This window comes from Notamacropus eugenii, chromosome 5 (assembly GCF_028372415.1).
Source record: "Notamacropus eugenii isolate mMacEug1 chromosome 5, mMacEug1.pri_v2, whole genome shotgun sequence".
Classification (NCBI taxonomy): Eukaryota; Metazoa; Chordata; class Mammalia; order Diprotodontia; family Macropodidae; genus Notamacropus; species Notamacropus eugenii.
Window position 1 is genome coordinate 173,918,171 of NC_092876.1, and position 21,147 is coordinate 173,939,317.

At 40.5% G+C, this 21,147-nt stretch overlaps 1 protein-coding gene and 1 pseudogene across 12 annotated transcripts in view; one reads left to right on the forward strand and one right to left on the reverse strand.

Moving 5' to 3' along the window:
* ST3GAL4 (ST3 beta-galactoside alpha-2,3-sialyltransferase 4) overlaps nt 1–21,147 on the forward strand; it is a 118,349-nt gene that overhangs the window by 75,221 nt on the left and 21,981 nt on the right. The window lies entirely within an intron of this gene.
* On the reverse strand, nt 8,214–10,341 carry LOC140503204 (leucine-rich repeat-containing G-protein coupled receptor 4 pseudogene; annotated as a pseudogene).

Consider the following 21,147-nt stretch of genomic DNA (forward strand, 5'->3'; position numbering starts at 1 on the left):
CTGAAGCCTTGGACAGGAAGGATACTTTCATATCCTTTGGTTGCTGTGATACTACTACTTTTCCTACCTGACTGGCTTCTGTTCCGTTTCCTTTGCTGGTTCCTCACCCTTCTCCTGGCTTCTGTGTCTCCCAAAGTTCTGTTTTAGGCACTTTCCCCTCTACATCTTGTCCCTTGATGAGCCCCTCCATTTCTGTGGATTATTTGGTTATTGTCCCTTTGCACATGACTCTCAGATGCACTTGTCTAGCCCTTTGATCTCTTCCCCAAACCAAAATCACATCTGGACAAGCCCCTGGAGAGATGTTCACCTCAAAATAACTATATTCCAAAGAGAACTCATCATCTTGCCTCTTAAACCTGCTTCTCCTCCAACTTCCCGATGCTCTTGTGTGAACCACCCTCCTCCTAGTCACCCAAATTTGCGATCTTGAGTTTGACTTTGACTCCACTCTCTTTTTTCATGCCCCATCAGTTGTCTCACCACCTTGGGTGATCTGTAACATGCCCATGTCCTAGTCCAGGCCCCCTTGATTGTATAGGATCAGAGTCTCTTAACTGGTCCCCCTGTATTGAGTCTTTATCCTCTTAATCTGTGCTTCACCCAAATGCCCAAGTAATCTTCCTAAGGCATATATGTCTGACCATCCTCTTCCCTGCTCAAAAAGCTTCAGTGGTTCCCTCTTACTTCTAGGATAAAACACTACCAATTCAACCTAGCATTTAAATAAACTCCATCCATAACCTGCCTTTAACCTTTCTTTCCAGGCAAACTTATTTCAGAGTATTCCCTTTTGTATAATCAGTTCAGCAAAACTGACCTATTAACTCTTTGCTGAGCTCAACATGCTATCTTTGTATTTGCATTTGCAGTGAATCATTCCTATGGACACCTTCCTTATTCCTTCTTTTCAGAATTCTTTTCTTTCTTTAAGTCTTTCCTCTTCCATGAAGACTTCCCTTATCTCTTCCCATACCTTACATTATAGTTCTCTGTGTATGTATGAATGTGTGTGTGTATACTCCTCATGGGACACTTTGTATATGTTGTCCCTTCCAGAGGGCAGAAATTATTGTGTGTGTGTGTGTGTGTGTGTGCGCACGTGTGTGTGTGTGCCCTCAAAGCCTAGGAAGGTGCTCCTATACACAGTAAGTGCAATAAATATTTGTCAAATTGAAAAAAACCACTCCCTATTTGCTATTTCATCTAAGAGCTGTGTGGGAGAACACAATAAGTAGAATGGAATTGAAAGACCTAGGGAAATTGAGAGTGGCTTTGGCACAGTGGTGGGAGCTTTTATTAATGAATATAAAATAACGTAGTTTTACTAATCAACTTACTGTACCCAAAGAGTGTTGATTAATGGTTCAATCTCAGCCTACAAAGAGAGGTCTCTAGTGGTATATCACAGTTTTCTGTCCTTGGTCTTGTTCTAGTTGGTATTTTATCAGCAGTTTAGCTGAAGGAATAGATGGGAAGGATATTTCTAAGTTGTAGATGATACAAGCTTGGAGAGATTGCTGTGTATAACGTGGATTTTTAAAGCTTCCAGCATGCCAAAAAAAATGAGGATGAAATCAAGACAATGAAATTTAAGAGGAACAAATATAAAATTCTGAACTTAAGAGGTACTAAAAACCAATTGCATAGTTACAAGAATGGGGAGGAATTTTTGTATACCCTGGATTTTTAATTATTGTTTGTTAAATTGAATTGAAAGGTTAACTCAGGCAGACTGTGAACCAGTAATGTTATGTAGCTGTCAAAAAAAATAATTTTTTTGATGTTGTTCAGACATGTTTAACTCTTTGAGACCCCATTTGGGGTTTTCTTGGTGAACGTACTAGAATGGTTTGCCATTTCCTTCTTTAGCTCATTTTACAGACGAGGAAACTGAGGTAAACCGTTAAGTGACTTGTTCAGGGTCATGCAGCTAGGGAGTATCTGAGCCCAGATTTGAATTCAAAGATGATGAGTCTTCCTGACTTCAGGTCCAACACCCTATCCACTGTGCCATTTTTGTTAGGCTTCACTAATAGAAATGCAAGGAGAGGAAATAGTCAATAATCTTGTGCTGTTCTGGCTTGACCACATCTAGTATATTGTGTTTATTTCTGAGTACCACATTTTTAAAGAGACATTGAAAGATACCCACCATACATGCTTGAGGGAAAATGACCAGAGTGGTGAAAGGTCAGGAAAACACGTCATATGATCAGCTTAGGGGCAGCTTAGGTTGGAAAAGGGAAGATTTCATGGGAATATAATTACTGTCCACAGACATTTGAAGAGTAAGGAGACTTATTTTAGTTAGCTCTAAAATACAAATAAAAAAGGGCAGTGGGTATAGGTTTCAGGAAGCCAGATTTTGACTGTGAATTTAAGAAAAAACTCTTGAATCAATACTTTAGGTGGAAAGAAATCAGCAGTCACAGCAATCTTTAAATCATTATGAATTTTTAAAAATAAAATTTAGCAAACAAAAATATTCAATTAAGTAATGATCATACATAATTTATTAGTTCCTAATTATTTAAAGTTTATTTTAACAAAATAATAATACATCTTGATTTATATTTTTTCCCTTTGAACAGCTTATATTTACTCTGTTCATGGAACTGGTATAACTGCTGTTTCCACCACATCTGATCACGAGGAGCTTTCTAATTCTCTTGGCTCTTTTAGCTTCTGTGTGAACAGGCTCCCTTTTTGTTTGCTTTCAGACAAAGGGGGCATCTCTCAAGAGTTGTAGAATGGGGAAGAGTGCCCTGGGCTTGGAGTCTGTCTATTTTATCGGGTTGGCATGAGAAAATCTTGTAATCCTTTATAAGATCTTGGACCAAGAACTGGAAAAGACATGAGAACATAACCCCTCTTTTTTATCAGTGAGGAAACTGAGACCCAGAGAAGTTAAGGGACTAGCCCAGGATCACAGCTAGTCTGAGGTAGGATTTGAACCCAGGTCTTCCTGACTCCAGGGCCCGTCAGTCATTCAGCTAGCATTTATTAAGAGCCTACTGTATTCCAGGCTCTGTGCTAAGCATTACAAAGAAATGCAAAAGACAGCCTTTCCCATGAAGGATCTCACTGTCCAATGGGGAAACAACATACAAATAACTATGTATTAAAAAGATATAGACAGTATAAAGTAGGAGTAGCCTCAGAGGGAAAGAACGAGCAGTAAATCAATCAAAATTGATTAAGTACCTGATTGTGGGTTTGGCACTGTGCTAAGTTCTGGGGATACAAATACCAAAACAGAAAGACAGCCCCTGCCCTCCTGGATCTTACATCTGGGTGGAAGAAGACTGTATACCAAAGGAGATGAAGAAGGAAGGGGAAGGAAGGTACTTACCAGGCTTGGTGGTGTCTGGTTCCGGTCAATATAGCAAACTCAGGCAAACAGAGGAAATAAGGCAGAGGTAATTTTTTTAGCACACCAAAGCAGCAAGCTGTTGGGGTGTGGCCAGCTCCAATTACAAACAACTCCTAGCTTTTATAGAGAGAAGTAAACGACTTCTATATAAAAGAAAAAACAATGCTGATTGGGTACCCATATGAAAAAATAGGTTTTATGCCACTTTAGTTTTTCCTCAGTGTAAGTACAAAGGCACAAGGTGTTTCCAGACCACCAATCTCTGTCGGCTGGTTTCACACATGCCCAAAGGTAAACCAATGTTTAAACATGGAATCACTTGGACTAACTTAGCACAGTGGAAAAGGCAGAGAAGTGCCGGAGTAGTATAATCAGATGAGAAGGTGAGCCTTGAAGGAAGCCAGGAAAGCCAGGAGGTGAAGATAAGCAAGGAGAGAATTCCAGGCATAGAGGACAGTCAGTGAAAAAGGTCTGGAAATGGAAGGTGGATTAGCATGTGCCAATAGCAACCAGGAGGCCCGTGCCACAGAGTAGCAGAGTATGGACAGGGGAGTGAGGTGGAAGAAACCCAGAAAGTAGGAAAGGGCCAGTTTAGAAAGAGCTTTGAATGTCAAACCAGGGTATTTTGTATTAGATCCTGGAGGTAGTAGGATCTACTAGAGTTGATTGAATAGGGGTGTATGATGTTAGCAGAAATGAGTTTTTAGTTCAGTTCTCTGTTCAAACACTTCAGAAGTGTGACTTAACCTTTTTTTTTGTGACAGTGGGCAAGTCACTAGCCTCTCTGCTCAGTTTTCTCATTTGTCAAATGGGAATAGTAATCCTTGTACTACCAACCTTACCTCACAAGGTTTAATGAGGAAACTGCTAAAAGCCCTCTAAAATAGGAGTTATTGTTTGAATGCCAACTCTAACACTTCCTAGCTGTGTAATGATTGTGAACAAGATATCTAAGAAAACAGAGGTTCAGGTAGGTTATCTGTACAATGAAGACAGCAGTACTGATACTGACTCCCTCAACTTTTTCCTCTACTGACCAAGGGGAGAATGGGCCCTCCATTTCCATCTTTCTTTACTTCTTAGGCCAAACCTGTAGGAAGTCCTATTGATTTTCAGCACAGGAAATGTAGATCTTTTAGGGAAGGCCTTCTTGGCGGTCTTCATCTTGGTCATCTAAGGCCTACTTAAGAGATATCTAGTCCAGACTCCTGATTTTATAGGTGAGGAAATGGAGGCCCAGGGGCTAATGTGACTTGCCTAAGGACATACAGGCAAGGCAAGTAGGAGGTGGGATTTCACTCCAGGGTGTAAATCTATCTCTTCTCACCATGGGAAGCTCCTTCTGCTTTTCGGCTAAATCTGTTTCCTTTTAACCAAATTTGGAGACTACTCCAGGGGAACATAATAACTGTCTTCAAGTACTTGAAAAGCAGTCATATGGAAGAGGGATTTAATTTCTTCTATTTGGTCCCCAAGGGCAGATCTGGGAGCAATGAGGGGGAAAGTTTCAAAGAGGCCAGTTTAGTCTTGCTATTTAGAGTCCTCCCAGAGTAAGATGGTTGGCCCCAGAAGGCAACAGGCTCCTCCTCCTTGAGGTCCTTAAGCCCAGTCTGAATCTCCAGTTGTTGGGAGATTTTAGAGGAAATTTTTGTTCAGAAAAATTGGACCTGGTGGTATGGGAGGGCCCCTCTGGTTATTTTATTTTATCTTTGCTCTCTTTCTGATTTTATAACATTTTCATTTCTAAATAGATCCTTTTCTCCTACCTCATCCAGAGAGCTATCATCCATCTCTTGTTTTTTAAAAAAAAAAACAAAGGAAGAAGAGTAGTTTGGCAAAACCAACCAACACATCAGTCTGTTAACAAGGATTTTTAAGTACCCACTGTATGCCAGGCATTGGGGGGTACAAATATAAAAGTGGAAATGGCTGTCTTCTCTCCAGAAGTCTGGCCGAGGACGAGGACACGTGTACAGGCATACCTTTTGCTTTAGTGCTCCTTGTTTTATAAAAACACTTTGCATTTTTTTTTTTTTTTTTAGCAGATTGAAGGTTTGTGGCAACCTGTGTAAGTCTGTCAGCACCATTTTCCTAATAGGCTGTACTCTCATTGTGTCTTTGTGTACTACGTTTTGGTAATTCTCTCAACATTTCCAACTTTTTTATTATATCTGTTATAGTGATATGTGATCAGTGATCATTGATATTACTATTGTAATTGTTCTGGGGTACCACAAACCATGCCCATATAAAACTGCAGATTTATCGATAAATGTTGACCCAGTTTGTTCCCAGTCTCTTTTCCTCTCCTTGAACCTCTCCATTCTCTTAGACACTACAATATTGAAATTAGGTCAATGAATAGCCCTACAATTGCCTCTAAGTGTTTAGGTGAAGGGAAGAGTAAATGATATTGCAAATTTCATTGTTCTTATTGTAAGAAATTGCCACAGCCACCCCAACCTTCAGCAACCACCACCCTGATTAGTCAGCAGCCACCAACATTGAGGCAATACCTTCCACCAAGCAAAAAGATTATGACTAACCAAAGGCTCAGATGATAGTTAGCATTTTTTAGCAAAAAGTATTTTTTGATTAAGGTGGGTACATGGTTTCTTTAGACGTAATACTATTGCATACTTCATACACTACAGAAATATAAACATAATTTTTATATGCACTAGGAAACCAAAATTTCATGTGACCTGCTTTATTGCAATATTCACTTTATTGTAGTGGTCTGGAACTGAACCCACAATATCTCCAAGGTATACCTGTTCATATGAAAATGTTATGGAATAGATCCTGATTTGTGGAAAAAAGACTTGAAGCTTGGAGGAATTAGGGAAGCATCTCTTGGAGAAGGCAGTCCTTGAACTGAGCCTTGAAGGAAACTGTGACTTCTTAGAGAAAGGTGAGGAGGAAGTCCAGTCCAGGGCCAGCCAGTACAGTCTCAGGGAGGCAGGGGATGGCGTGTTTGTTTATGAAGAGCAGCCAGAAGGCCAGTTTGGTGAGAGTGCAGTGTGTAGAGAGGAGTAATAACGTGTGATAACATTGGGAGAACATGTTGGAACCAGGTTGTGAAGAGCTTTAAATGCCAAATGGAGGAGATTATATTTGATGTTAGAGGCAATAGGAAGCCTCTGGAGTTTGAGTAGGGGAGTTATGTGGTCAGATTTGTACTTTAAGAAAAATCAGTTGTGCTGATTGAAAAAAGAAGATACTTGAGTGATGGAGACCAGTTAGGAGATGAGAACTTTTATTTGGGTGGTGGCTGTGAGAGTAAGGAGAAAAGAGTAGACCTGGGAGAGGTTGTGAAGGTAAAAGAAACCCCCAGATTTATAAACTGTGAATGGATATGTAGGGTGAGTGAGAGAGGTGTATCTCGATGACTGGAAATATAGTGGGGTCGTGATAGATAGGTTCAAAAGGGAAGAGGATTTTGAGGAAAAGATAAATTCAGTTTTTGACCTGTTGAGTTTGAGATATCCATGGGACATACATTTTGAAATGTCCAGTAGACAGCTGGAGGCGAAGACTTGAACTAAGGAGAGGGAATAGGTTTTGAAATAGAGATCTGGGAGTCATTTACTTAGACATGATAATTAAATTCATGTGAACTGATGAGGTCAATAAGAGAGAGAAAGAAGAGAGAGAGAGAAATGCCCAGCACAGAGCCTTGGGATATGCCCACATTTAGAGTGCATGTTGTAGATGAAGTTTTGACAAAAAGAGACTGAGAAGGATCAGAGAGGTGGGAGAAGAACCAGTAGAAGGCAGTGTCAGGAAAACCCAGAGAGGAGAGATTCTTCAGAAAGGGATGGTGGCAGCAATGGCCAACAGTGTCAAATGCTGTAGGAGTCAAGAACAATGAGGACATCTGAGTAGGCCACTAAGTGGTCCTTGTGGATTTTAGTAAGGGCAGGTTCACTTAAGTGATGACATTGGAAGCCAGATTGTTGTTGTTTGTCCATCCTTTGTTTTCCAAGAGGCCCAAAGACATCATGAGAATGATATCCTGACTTGTGAGTGAATTGAATTTAAAAGAGGTAGAGCTGCTCAAAGCCATCAGCCTCACTCTGTCCTTCGGAGTCACTGAAGTTCAGTGGCAAGATAAAAGTCAAGGTGACTGTTGAAGGCTGGGGATGAAGTGGATGACCTTGGAGCAACTAGCTGGCACAGTGGATAGAGCACCAGCCCTGGAGTCAGGAGGACCTGGGTTCAAATTTAACCTCAGACACTTCCTAGCTGGGTGACCCTGGTATTCCAAACAAAAAAGCAAATGCATTTAGTGTCCCAGTTTTCCCCCATCCCTTCGCAGTTCTGTGTGGGAGACATTCTCTTATTGGCTCTGCATTACATTGTCTTGAAATTAATGTTGAAAACACTATAGAAAATTTGCAAGGAATTTTTTTTGCTTATAGGAAACCACATTTTAAACTAATTTTCTAATATTAGCAGCTATTTTTTACCTTGTACTTAGGGAAGTGGTGATGAACTTGTCTCTTGCATATCAGATGAAGCAAAATATGATTTGGATTTGTTTTTAACAAATTTTAACAAAGTTTTTCAAGTTAGGAAACCATGTGAAAGAAAGGACAGTACTTGTAAACAGCATCCTCATTGATTAAGTTTAGGCCCTTGTCCTTTGAAAATGTATGATGTGAGAAATACCCTGCCATATTCTCTTTAGTAGTGACTCCAGGCAGGAACAACAGAAGTTCTTCTCCAGTGAAACTTCAGAATAGTGAGCACTTGAGAAAAATCATCTTTTTACTTTTTAAAAGGGTTTGTGTATGTGTGTGTGTGACAAAGAATAACTAATTATCAGTGTTTTTCAGTGTTTAACTCTTGGTATATCATAAAAATAGGGAACCAAAGCAGGCATACCCACAGGTATTTGGTCTGAACTGTTTGAGAGAAATGAGTATTCCTCATCTGTGTAATTAAGTGTTTGCATGATAATTGGCTTTGTTAGAAGAAACCATTCACAGCAGTCACACATGGTCAGGTTTCCTTGCAAGTATGAATATGTGCCACAGTCATGGTAGAAATCCTGGGTCATATAAGCACCCTAGCCACTGATGGAAATGGCAGTGGACCCATTCTTCATGGTAATATGTGAAAATCTTCTTTAAATTTGGGGTTGAAGAAAACATATGGGCCTGAATTCAGGCAAGCAGGCAATGGGAAAAATATCAAAGTGACACACTTCATGATCTTTGGGCTGACAGAAATCTCAGTGATCAATGGTGCAAATGAGAAAAATGTAACGGGGCAAAAAAAGATGCAGTTAGTAGTAACCAAGTGATCTATTTAATCATGCTAGCCTTAGAGTCCTCCCAGAGGTCCTCTTTTTTCAGGTTACAGTAAAGTTTGGTGTAGATAATAGTCATTAGGAGAAATGCTAAGGAGCATTAGGGTGACAGTACCCCCTAAAGAAGCTGTTTACCAGTGGGGAAGGGCAAACAGAGGGAAGGTGCAGAGTATTTCCCTCTGTGGAAAAGAACAAGCACCGGGCCACCACAGCACACAGAAACGTCAACACGGCAGCCGCCTGGAATCGTCTGAGATGGTTGCTCTTCCCATTTTTCAGGATCTCCTTGGCAGATAAGCTTCATTCAACAGCTGCTAGCATCAATAAAAATATGACACTTTCTGAGGAAAACACTGCAAGGAAGCCAACAACTTTGTAACCATTGCCAGTCTCCCACCAGATCCCAAATTCAGCAAATCTTCCCCAAGAGATGGCATCCAGGAAAGTTAAAATGCCAGTATAGACTCCTATAAGTTAGACACAGAAACCAGGCCTATGAACATTGGAGGAAGGCCATGGAGCCCAAGCTGCAAATGGCATTACAAGGACAAGCAGGTTGGCAACCAAGGTTAATAAATCACATGGTGATCCATGGTGAAATGGATCATCTAGTTCCTCAGCAGACATTCACGGTACTTAAAGGCACCTGTTGAAGGGATATAGTATATACTGGTCTGGCTGTGTTCTTTCTCAGTCCTGCCTGTGAGATCTGCTGGGTCAGCTTTTTCCTGACTGGAGGAAATGCTATGGTCTGGGAGGTCTGTGTTTGAGTTTGTGTAAGAATCCCAAAACAGCACAGTACTGCTAAGCATATGGCACAGACAAAGACCCAAGATACACAAAGTCCTTTGCTGCTGATGCCTCTTTCAGATAAAAGTTGCCTGTCAGTTCAAGCTGGTTTAACCCATTCAGTCCTTCTGTTGGAAATGAAGTCAATTCATTGAAACTGATATTTAGGTTAATGATTGACCCATGCTTAATGAATATTCTATTGTGAATTTCCTAGATCAGGCATCTACTCAGATCTAGGTTATGCAGGGAAGTTAAATGCTTGAAAGTTGCTTTCTTTAATTTCATGGATCTGATTATGTTGTAATGAAATTTCCTCCAAAGCACTGCAACCATTCAAACTTGGAAGTTCTTGTATATTGTCAGATAAGTTCAGAGTCTTAAGGTTTTTTCCATCCTGGCACAAGTTATTGAGTATACTGCTTATTCTGGTGTCTGTCAAGGTTAAACTCTCTAAATAGATGGTGCTAGTTAGGTTAAGAAATCTTTGTACCATGCCTGCATCCTGAATTTTTTAGTCAAAGAATGCAGTTCTTACAGTCCCCACAAAAGATGAAGAATTGTCATTTAAATGGGTGGCCATTAATGATTAGTCATTTAATTTAATGTAGTTAAAGGTCATTTCCCAGGCCCCAGTTTGTCTATGTCAACTCCTATTCAAAGGGAGCAACTGAAGATTAGAAAGAAAGAGGGGGAGAGTATGATGGGGGGAGGGGAATAGGCTGGAGAAAGCAGGAGGTTATGGGATCATGGGCTTGACCTTGGTGAGAAGGGCCTCCTCATCTGCTAGTTCCAACAGTGTGCCCTTGCTACACCTCCATGGTCTACCTACCTTTGCAAAGAAAGGAAAGAAGTACATGCTCATATCTTTTCTTTGGGATCCCGCTTGGTCTTTTGTAATTTACAAGTTACTCAGTTTTGATTGTGGTTGTTCTTTCCTTTAATGATGTTTTCATCATTGTAGATTCCTGGTTTTCCTTACTTCGATTATTGACATAAACAAGTCTTCTTATTCCTCCCTGTATTCTTCATAATCATCATTTACTGTGCATAGTAATATCCCATTATGCTTGTGTACCACAGTTTATTTAACCATTCCCCAATCTATGGGGAGCTAATTTGTTTTCAGTTCTTTGCTGTTACAAAAAATGTATTTATAAATATTTTTGTATATTTGGGGACTTTCTATTTTTGACCTGCTTGAGTGTATGTGTATGTATGCATCTACTGTGTCCTGATCTTTATCTTGCCACTGGACCCAGATGGCTCCAGAAGACAAAGTGAAGCTGGTGACCTTGCATAGCCCTTCTTCACTTAAATCCAATTCACTTACATATATTATGGTATTACTTCCCTGATGTCATGGTCTTCTTCAAGAATGGAGGACAAACACCAACAATGTATGCATGTGTATATATTATGTGTGTGTGTGTGTGTGTGTGTGTGTGTGTGTGTATGTATAAATAGTGGGATCTCTGAGCCAAACTCAGAGACATTTTGTTGTCATTTTTACACTTTAGACATTCTTAGCATAGTTCCAGATGGCTTTCCAGAATAACTGGACTAACTCATAGCTCCACCAACAGAGTGTACCCATCATTCCAGAACCCCTCCAGCACTGACTATTCCTGTCTTTTGCTATCTTTACCCATTTATGAGGTGTTGAGGTGAAGTTTCACAACCATCTTTATTTTCATCTCTTCTTTCTATTGCCTTTGGATATTCTTCTATATTGTTAACAGTTGTCCGAAAAGCCCATTTTTCTGAGAACTGTTTCTATCCTTTCATCATTTTCTAAATCTGAGATTCTTTGATTCTATCTGTCCATTACTGTATTCCAGGCATAATTTCCATCCTTCCAAGTCTCAGTGATATCTAAGAGAGCTTATTTGCTTCTTCTCATTGAAGTTTCATCTTTACTTTATCATATTCATTACTTAAATATATTGATATCTGAGATAATATTGTCCTAGAACTTCTTTAGTCACTCAACTCATTTATTAGTTTATCACCTGCTATGTGCTGGGTAGTCTGTTGTTATTGAAAATGATACTAGGAGGTTTAATAAGTTAGTAAGAATCATTTATATCTTAGCAGTGATAACTTTTAGATCCTTTCTTGAGAGCCAGTGTTGATATGGAGCCTGGAGGGAGAGAACTTGAAAGTACTAGATGTCATCGGTGGGGGAAGAGGTGTCATTGGAGGGACAGGCAGAGAACAGGGAGACCTGTTTAGGGCCAGTCCTGTCCAAAAGTAACAGACAAAATAGTACAGATTGGCAGTTTGTTCAGCTATGTGAATTCCTGAATCAATGGGATGAAGACAGTAGTCAGGTAGATTCCCTTACTGTGGTGGGGGGGGTTTTGATGGTCTTTTCCTCTGTACCACCTGTTTTCATAGTCAGAAATCCCAGTGACAGGGGCTGTGTCGTTTTTTCTGCTTCCTATTTGGTAGTTCATGCTAAGCTGTGACTCAGGACGGAGGGGAGGCAAGTAGCTGCTTGGTTCTGGACTTCTTCTAGGGTGCTGCCTTGCCAGGCCCAATTGTGGGGTCAGGTGTGCTGTTTGCCGGCCCCCTCCCCCTCACCTCCCGTTAGAAGTCGCCTGTCTGGGGACTCCAGCCAGTTATGGGTCCAGAGAAAATAAAGTAGATATTTTGCCATTTTTGATTCCTCTGGATAATTTTTTTTATGCCTTAGGCAATTATTGGGTGTGACTCTGGACCTCTGGTTGGTATGGGCTAGGAAGGCAGAAGTGTCAGAAATTTAAAAGGATGGCTGACAAACTTTAAATTCCACCACTGACCCTGTATGGCATAGTTAGAGGTTAGGGAGCAAGGTACAGTTGGAAAGATGCTTATTTTAGCCAAGAAGATAAGGCTGAAAAGATTGTTTTTGTTTAGTGAAAGAAGGATCTGATTAAAAGAAGTCCTTTGCCAAAAGTTTGTATTTTTTGAGGAAAGTTTAGTTGTTAATTTAAAAAATAGTGCAGTTACATTTTAGTGTTTTGTTTTATTTTTTTTAGTTTGAGGAATAAAAATAATGTCCTTTGTGATTGTGTAGTCAAGAAATATTTGGCTTTAAAACAATATGAAATTCCCTTTATGTATATCCTAATGAAAAATGTTTCACTTGCCTGCTAATATTAAGGATGGCATTTCCTTCTTTTTAAAGAAAATTATTTTTCAACATTAACTTTCATAAGATTTTGAGTTCTAAATTTTTCCCTCCCCTCCCCCTTCCCAAGATGGCATACAGTGTGATAAAGAGTATACATGTGCAATCATTAAACTTATTTCCACATTAGTCAAGTTGTGAAAGAAGAAGCAGAACAAAAGGGGAAAACCACGAGAAAGAAAAAAACAAAAAAAAGAAAACAGTATGCTTTGATCTGCATTCAGACTCCATAGTTCTTTCTCTTTTTCCATCATGAGTCTTTTGGAATTTTCTTAGACCATTGTATGCTGAGAGGAGCTAAGTCTATCCAAACTGGTCATTGAACAATGTTGCTGTTACCGTGTACAATGTTCTCCTGGTTCTACTTGTTTCACTCAGCATCAGTTTATTTAAGTTTTCCCAGGTTTTTTGAAATCTGCCTGCTCATCATTTTTTATGGAACAATTGTATTCCATTATATTCACATACCATGATATGTTCAGCCATTCCCCAGTTGATGGACATCTCAATTTTCAATTCTTTGCTACCACAAAAAGAGCTGCTATAAATCTTTGTGTACATGTGGATCCTTTTCCCTTTTCTTATTATCTCTTTGGGATATAGACCTTTTCATTGCTGGATCAAAGGATATGCACAGTTTCATAGTCCTTTGGGCGTACATCCAGATTGCTCTCCAGAATGGCTGAATCATAAGAATCATAATGCCATAAGGATGGCATTTTGCTGCCAGTGAGTACTCTTTGCCCTCGGCAAACAAGTAGGTGAGCTATGGCAGGGTATTACCTGCCTAAGATAGCTGAACTTTCATCTGTTTTAGCTGAGGTAGGCTTCCCAGGTGGAGGTGTCTATTAAATTGGAGCTCAATGTCATTTCCTTGTCCTGGCTGGGCCTTGTCGTTGCCTGGCTGGTGGTTCCCAGCTTCATGTGATTGATACCCTTCTAGGCTGGAAAAGGAGTAACAGTAACTGGTTATCTCAAAATGTGTCATGAAGTTCTGGGGAAAAAGTCATCACAGTACTAGGTTTTCATAACTGGAAGGGATCTCAGAGATTAAGTCCAAACTTCTTGTTTTTTTTTTTCTTTCTTTCTTTATTTAACTTTTAACATTCATTTTCACAAAATTTTGGGTTCCAAATTTTCTCCCCTTTTGTCCCCTCCCTCCACCCCAAAACACCAAGCATTCTAATTGCTCCTATCACCAATCTGTTCTCTCTTCTATCATCCCTCTCTGCCCTTGTCTCCATCTTCTCTTTTGTCCTGTAGGGCCAAATAACTTTCTATATCCCTTTACTTGTATTTCTTATTTCCTAGTGGCAAGAATAGTACTCAACAGTTGTTTCTAAAACTTTGAGTTCCAACTTCTTTTCCTCCCTCCCTCCCCACCCCTGCCCTTTGGAAGGCGAGCAATTCAATATAGGCCAAATCTGTGTAGTTTTGCAAATGACTTCCCTAATAGTCGTGTTGTATAAGACTAACTATATTTCCCTCCATCCTATCCTGTCCCCCATTACTTCTATTCTCTCTTTTGATCCTGTCCCTCCCCATGAGTGTCGACATCGAATTGCTCCCTTCTCCCCATGCCCTCCCTTCCGTCATCCCCCACACCCTGCTTATCCCCTTATCCCCCACTTTCCTGTATTGTAAGATAGGTTTTCATACCAAAATGAGTGTGCATTTTATTCCTTCCTTTAGTGGAATGTGAGGAGAGTAGACTTCATGTTTTTCTCTCCCCTCCCCTCTTTATCCCTCCACTAATAAGTCTTTTGCTTGCCTCTTTTATGAGAGGTAATTTGCCCCATTCCATTTCTCCCTTTCTCCTCCTGATATATTTTTCTCTCACTGCTTGATTTCATTTTTTTAAGATATGATCCCATCCTCTTCCATTCACTCTGTGCACTCTGTCTCTATGTGTGTATGCGTGTGCGTGTGCATGTGTGTGTGTGTAATCCCACCCACTACCCAGATACTGAATAGTTTCAAGAGTTAGAAATATTGTCTTTCCATGTAGGAATGTAAACAGTTCAACTTTAGTAAGTCCCTTATGACTTCTCTTTGCTGTTTACCTTTTCATGCTTCTCTTCATTCTTGTGTTTGAAAGTCAAATTTTCTTTTCAGCTCTGGTCTTTTCATCAAGAATGCTTGAAAGTCCTCTATTTCATTGAAAGACCAGTTTTTCCCCTGAAGTATTATACTCAGTTTTGCTGGGTAGGTGATTCTTGGTTTTAGTCCTAGTTCCTTTGACTTCTGGAATATGATATTCCATGCCCTTTGATCCCTTAATGTAGAATCTGCTAGATCTTGTATTATCCTGATTGTATTTCCACAATACTTGAATTGTTTCTTTCTAGCTGCTTGCAATATTTTCTCCTTGACCTAGGAAATCTGGAATTTGGCCACAATGTTCCTAGGAGTTTCTGTTTTTGGATCTCTTTCAGGGGGTGATCAGTGGATTCTTTCAATATTTATTTTTCCCTCTGGATCTAGAATCTCAGGGCAGTTTTCCTTGATAATTTCATGAAAGATGATGTCTAGGCTCTTTTTTTGATCAAGGTTTCAGGTAGTCCCATAATTTTTAAATTGTCTCTCCTGGATCTAGTTTCCAGGTCAGTTGTTTTTTCAGGGAGATATTTCACATTATCTTCCATTTTTTCATTCTTTTGGTTTTGTTTTGTGATTTCTTGATTTCTCATAAAGTCGTTAGCCTCCATCTGTTCCATTCTAATTTTGAAAGAACTATTTTCTTCAGTGAGCTTTTGAATCTCCTTTTCCATTTGGCTAATTCTGCTTTTGAAAGCATTCTTCTCCTCATTGGCTTCTTGAACCTCTTTTGCCAATTGAGTTAGCCTATTTTTCAAGGTGTTATTTTCTTCAGCATTTTTTTGGGTCTCCTTTAGCAGGGTGTTTACTTGTTTTTCATGCTTTGCTTGCATGTCTCTCATTTCTCTTTCCAGTTTTTCCTTCACCTCTCTAACTTGATTTTCAAAATCCTTTTTGAGCTCTTCCATGGCCTGAGCCCATTGAGTGGGCTGGGATACAGAAGCCTTGACTTCTGTGTCTTTCCCTGATGGTAAGCATTGTTCTTCCTCATCAGAAAGGAAGGGAGGAAATGCCTGTTCCCCAAGAAAGTAACCTTCTATAGTCTTATTTTTTTTCCCTTTTTTAGGCATTTTCCCAGCCAGTGACTTGACTTCTGAATATTCTCTTCACACCCACTTCGCCTCCAGATCCTCCCAGCCAGTGCTTGGGGTCTGAGATTCAAATGCTGCTTCCCAGCCTCAGGACTTTGGGCGGGGGCAGGGCTGCTATTCAGTATGAGCTCAAGTTCAGCTGCTCAGGTGGGGGCAGGGCTGCCTCACAGGCTCAGTTCCCTCAGGGGGTTTATGCAGGGACCTTCAACAATGGATCCGGGCTCCTGCGTGCTTGGGGAGCCCTGGACTGCTCCCACCTCAGCTGCTGCCTCCCGAGGGGGCCTGAGTTATGGGGGCACCCCACTCCGCTCTTGACCCGCCAAGGAGACCCTCTCACCGACCCTCGTCACCTGTGGGTGGAGGAACCTGCATGGCCGCTGGAGATTCCATCCCTGAAGCCTGCTCGAATCTGCTCCTCTCGGCCCCGTGCTGCCAAGGCAGGGCTGGGCTCGCCTCTGGGTCCGCAGAGTGAAGGACCTTTTGCAAGAGGTTTGCAGGCTCTCTGGAACAGAAATCTCGTCTGCTCTGTTGTTCTGTGGCTTCTGCTGCTCCAGAATTTGTTGGGAGTTCTTTTTTTACAGATATTTTATGGGCTGTGGGTTCAGAGCTAGCATATGTGTGTCTTTCTACTCCGCCATCTTGGCTCCACCCCCAAACTTCTTGTTTCACACATGAGGAAACTGATCTTGAGGTTAATGAACTTGCCTTTGCTAAGCCCAGATGTCTGACTCCTACGTAGCCCGATGCTCTTTTTTGCCGCATTATGGTGGCTCCTCACTGCTCAATAGAAGATGGCTAATTTTAATTCCAATTAAAATAACCCCAAACTATATGCATGAATATGATAGCCCCTACCTCTTCCAAAAATAATGAACTTTTTAAAAAATTCAATTCAAAATTATTCTCTTTTCCCATAATTATTCAGCCACTCAGGGCAGTTCCCTGAATTTAAGTATGTTTGATCATCTCTAGGCTTTCCCCACTTCTGGAAAGGCACTTCCTTCTTTTCCTTCTCCTACTTAGGTAGGTACCACTTCATCCATGAAACGTCTGATTCTCCCCCATTGTTAATGATCTACCCCCTCCTTGAATTACCTTAGTTTTTACTTGTTTAGAGTATGCTATATTCCCTAAGGATCGTGTAAGATATTTGGAGTCAAGGACTGTTTTTTTTCCTGTGTCTTTGTGTCCTGGAGCCTATGATATTGTCATGTACATCGGAGAAGCTTAAAAAAATTTTGTTGAATTGAAACAGCATATAAATTTATATATGTAAATACACACACACATCATAAAGCCAGCCTCTAAGTTTATAAATTAGAAATGATTACCATTCTACAATAGTGAAGGGTATTTGCATACTGGGAAGGTCCTTATGATCATAAAAACACAGGTACAAGAATTAAGTGGTAAAATAAAATTTTATTTAGGTAGAGGTGGGGAATAATAATGGAAGTAAAGGAAGAAAGGGAAGAAAAGAATTAAAGTGCAGAAATTAGGGAAATCTCTGGAAAGAGGAAGTATTCTGTTAATTAACCAGCCTGATTGACACATCCTAGCAGTATCCAGCCCCTCCCATCCTTCTATGGCCAAAATCTGAGAATTTGTTTGGCTTTTACTTGTTTTAACTTCCTCATCTTATAAAGAGGAGAGACAAATTGGCTAATGGGGTAATGGGTCAAGAAAAGGTGAGAAAGAAACCGTGACCTAGGACTTAGTGACTTCTGAGGCAAAGATTTGGCCTGGTAAGGAAACTGACATGCTGAAACACCCACTGGAGGTAGGAGTTGGTCCCTAGTCTAAGAGGGACTGTCCTGGGACTCTGAATCCCCAGGCCCATCCCATTCTGACCTTTCACTCATCTTCTTGGTACCTGAGTGCTTAGAGAAGGAGTGAGGAAGGGCCTGGGCTGGGAGGGCAGGGCTGGGGGGAAAGCATCATTGGGATCTTTGCATTTGTTCCTGGGTTTGTATTTGTTCCATAGATTAATAATCAGTTCATAATCTGGAATACCAAGTAGACACCACTTCATTGGTGCCTCCTTAAGAGCTGTGCCAGGCTCATTCTAGGTAGAGCAGGTGGACAGAAAGCAGTCCTGTAGTTCCCTGTGTATGTATTCCCCCCCCCCCAACCCCAATGGAGACTGTATATTTCACAGGGGCAGGGGCTCTTTCTGCTCTGGGATGAAGCTCCGTAGGCATTGACTGAGATTGAGTGGATAGAAGTTGAGTAATAGGATTTTTTTATTAGAGACCAAAAAGGTTCAGGACTCCATTTCCTTAATACCTTAAGTCCAGGAGTGGGGAACCTGCGACCTCAAGGCCACGTGTGACTGACCCTCTAGATCCTCCTGTGACCCTTTGACTGAATCCAAATTTCACACAAAAAAAGTTTGGTTTCAGTCAAAGGAATGCACTTGAGGACCTAGAAGGCTGCATGTGGCCTTGAGGCTGCAGGTTCCCCATCCCTGCCGTAGTGTCTTCCCACGTTTAGAGGATACAGGAGTCCTGTCCCCAGCGACTTGAGATGGAGACAAAACAAACTGCAGCTCAGCCCAGTTCTGTCCTTTTATCCAGCTTTTCTTGAGAATCTTATGCCTCTTTCAGTCCCTTCCACCCTCCCCCGCCTCGTTGAACTTAAAATGCAGCCCCTTCAAGAAGTCTCCTCTGACCCACCAACTCACATCTATTCCCTGGTTCCAGGGTCTAGAGCACTCTGCAAAACACATAGGCTAATATAGATTAATTGTTCATTCTTATAGTCTTAGCTTTGTTACCCTTGAGAGGCAGTGTGGTGGAGCACACAGTGAGCGTCTCTTCTTAGTAAGTCAGGAAAACTTGGATTCAAGTCTTGCTTCTGTCACATCCTGGCTGCCTGACTCTAGAAAAGTTACTTTACCTCTCTGTGCCCCAGACAACTCTAAGACACAGTTTCAAAGCAGTTGCTGAGGTGCATTGGTAGGAGTTTCCTCACTAGGAGCTCCTTATACAGTTGAAATTGAAGGTCTTAAATGACTAAAGATCTCTCCCTCTCCTCCATTCTGTTTCCTACTTTCCTCTTCCTCTCCTTTCCTGCCTTTCTGCTCCTTTACACTTTCCATCCCAGGATGCTCTTGGATTTTGTCCTCTTGTCTTCTACCTCTAGCTTAGCTAGAGCTTCTTGGAGACATTCATTGCAAAACTTAAAAAAAAGTGTGTGTGTGTGTGTGTGCGTGTAATTTTATATTTATGAAGTATTTTGAGAGGGTTCAAAAGGAGCATAAAATATGATCTTTGCACTTTACAAGCTTACTATCTTGATTAGGTGGGGAACATAAGTGATGTTGGTATCATAGAAATAATAAGCTTATATTTTTTTATAGCACTTTTAAAGGTTTATAAAGTGCTTCACAGTGTTTATAAAAGAAAGTACTTCCACAATCCCCACTGGTTTTAGGAGTCAGGAGAAGTCCTGATACACACTGCGGTGTGACCACTGGTAAGTAATGTCAGTAAGTCACATTACCATTGTGACTTTCTGGTTTTTGTGTTTTAAAAAAAATTAATGGATCTTTTGTTCTTCTATCATTCTTATCTCCCTGCATGCTCCATTTTCTCCTCCCTTTCCCAGAGAGCTGTTTCTCGAATCAAATAATTAAAAAAAAGGATAAATAAGAAATAATTTACAGAGGAAAGGCACTAGAATTAATAGGGGTTGGGGAAGAGTGCAGAAGGTAGGATTTTGGTTGGGACTTGAAGCCAGGGAGGTCAGTAGCCAGAGCAGAGGAAGGAAGGAAGTATATTTTCTTATCTAATTCAGTTTTGTTCTTTTTTTGATAACAAATAAAAATTCTTAAGCAAAATGAAACCACACAGTGGCCATATCTCCTTCTATACCTCTCTAGTTCATTACCTCTCTGCTAGGAGAAGATCATGTTTTGAATCATCGTCAGTTTCCTGTAGGTGTGATTAAGTGTTACATTTGCTTTCTTTGACTGTGTTATAGTCATTATATAAACTGTCATGGTTCTGCTCACTTCACTCTTCACCAGTTCATATATTCCTTCCCAGGTTTCTCTGAATCTGGCTTTTTCATAATTTCTCATATCATTCCCTCATTCAATAAACTCCAGTGGCTCCCTGTTGCCTCCAAGAGCAGATACAAAATGCTTTGTTTCCTATTCAAAGCCCTTCATAACCTAGCCCCTTTTACCTTGCCTATCTTCTTACAACTCACTCCTCAACACATACTTGTTGATCCAGTGGCATTAACCTTCTGGCTGTTCCACCAAAGAAATACTACATCTTTCAGTTCTTGGAAGTTCACTTTCTATGGCTATCTCTCTTGCCTGGAACCCTCTCCCCCCTCTGCTCTGATTACTGACCTCTCTGGATTCCTTTTAAGTCCCAACTAAAATCCTACTTTCTACAGGAAGCCTGCCTCAACCCCTCTTAATTCTAATGCCTTCCTTCGTTTCATTATTTCCTATTTAATCCTGTATGTGGTTTGCTCTGTATATATTTATTCATATATTACTATCTCCCCCATTAGATTTTCACTTCCTTGAGGGAAGGGACTTTTTTGACTCTTTTTTAAAAATTAGCAGTTCTTAGTTTAGTGCTTGGCATATGGTAGTTGTTTATTAAATGATTAAGGATTGATTCAATATTCTATTACATTTATAAACTATGATTTGTTCAGTCATTCCTTAATTGATGGGTACCCACTTTGTTTCCAGTTCTCTGCTACAGTAAAAAGTGTTGCTATATAAAAATTGTGTGTGTGTGTGTGTGTGTGTGTGTGTGTGTGTGTGTGTGCGCATATGGGAACTTTCCTTATTTCCTCTTATTTCTTTAGGGGTATATGCCTAGTAGTTATATCATATTGTCAGTGGGTGATATGTACAGCTTAATGACCTTTTGGGTATATTTCCATGTTTGAGCCTCTGTTTCTTAATCTGTAAAAAAGAAAAGATATTTGTACCGTTTTCAGAGTTCATATGAAGACAATGTTTCATAAATCTTAAGTCAATAGCAGATATGAGCTTTTACTATTGTTATATGAGATATTTGAGTAACAGTATAAGAGAGTAAGTGGTAAATTCTGTGAGATTTCAAGAAAGAGTGATTAGGATGGTTGGGAGAGCCCTGGTGGCTTAGTTGAATCTCAAGTTATGATTTAGGTAGGCAGGGAAGAGGCAATGTGGAGGGCAATGAGAGTAGGAGAAGGAATGGCATAATCCAAGGTTTGAGTCCAGAATGTACATGGTGAATTGGGGACAGTGAGTAGACTAGGCTGGCTGGTAAAGAAAGTTGGTGTTGGC